The sequence below is a fragment of the Octopus bimaculoides genome, chromosome 11 (genome assembly GCF_001194135.2).
Source record: "Octopus bimaculoides isolate UCB-OBI-ISO-001 chromosome 11, ASM119413v2, whole genome shotgun sequence".
Taxonomy (NCBI): domain Eukaryota; kingdom Metazoa; phylum Mollusca; class Cephalopoda; order Octopoda; family Octopodidae; genus Octopus; species Octopus bimaculoides.
Window position 1 is genome coordinate 22,407,400 of NC_068991.1, and position 768 is coordinate 22,408,167.

Genomic DNA, 768 nt, shown 5'->3' on the forward strand with positions numbered 1-768 from the left:
ATATATATATATATATATATATATATATATATATATACACATACACACACAAATACAAACAGAAAGGCCCTTCATTTACATACCTGCACACATTACATGCATTCTCTCAGACAGTTCCTTGTTTCTTTCTCCCTACAGACAACAAATAAGCATAGATTTACATATACACATGCACACACACAAACCGATATGAGGAGCTTGACAAAACTCATTCAATGTAATGTATAACCACTTATTAGTGTTATGATAGTACTGCGACTGTCGACACTGCTGCTGTTATCTATCACAAGCCGTATATACGTTTGTGTATGGTACTTAATGTATACAGTAGTTTGAAATATACACACCATACATGTTACTGAATACAGCAAACAAATAAGTAATTACTTCCCAAGCGCGCTTCTTTTCTTGAGAGCAAAAGCAGCTTTGTGTTGTTTACTTCCGGAAACAGTTCTAGTTTCGTGGAAGCATGACAAGAGATTATTATAAACTACGGAACATCGAAAGTGTAGCTTCGGTGTAAGTTATTTGTGTTTGTGCAGCGGTAAAGACAAAAAAAAAAGACGATGAAAGAAAAGAAAAAAGGAAGAGATGGTAGTGTGGTGGATTTTTCGAATTTATTTCTTCTTTAGTCTTAGTAGACAGGAACAGTACCCTTGGACTGCTTATCTCCTGAGAAGGTACTGGAAGGGCTAGTAAAGGTTAGGGAATTTCATAAGTAGAACTGATTGGTACAGGTTGATTCATAGTTGATGACAAGGTTTCGAA

The 768-nt window shown here is 35.4% G+C and overlaps 1 long non-coding RNA gene across 2 annotated transcripts in view; it reads right to left on the minus strand.

The window, feature by feature from the left end:
* The window catches only part of LOC128249030 (uncharacterized), a 9,981-nt gene extending 9,535 nt beyond the window's left edge, over window positions 1-446 (minus strand). For both annotated transcript variants that reach the window (XR_008265129.1, XR_008265128.1), the window contains exon 1: window positions 348-446. This is a non-coding gene — a long non-coding RNA (uncharacterized LOC128249030). The remainder of the gene's footprint in view (window positions 1-347) is intronic.
* Between the last annotated feature and the right edge of the window lie 322 nt (window positions 447-768).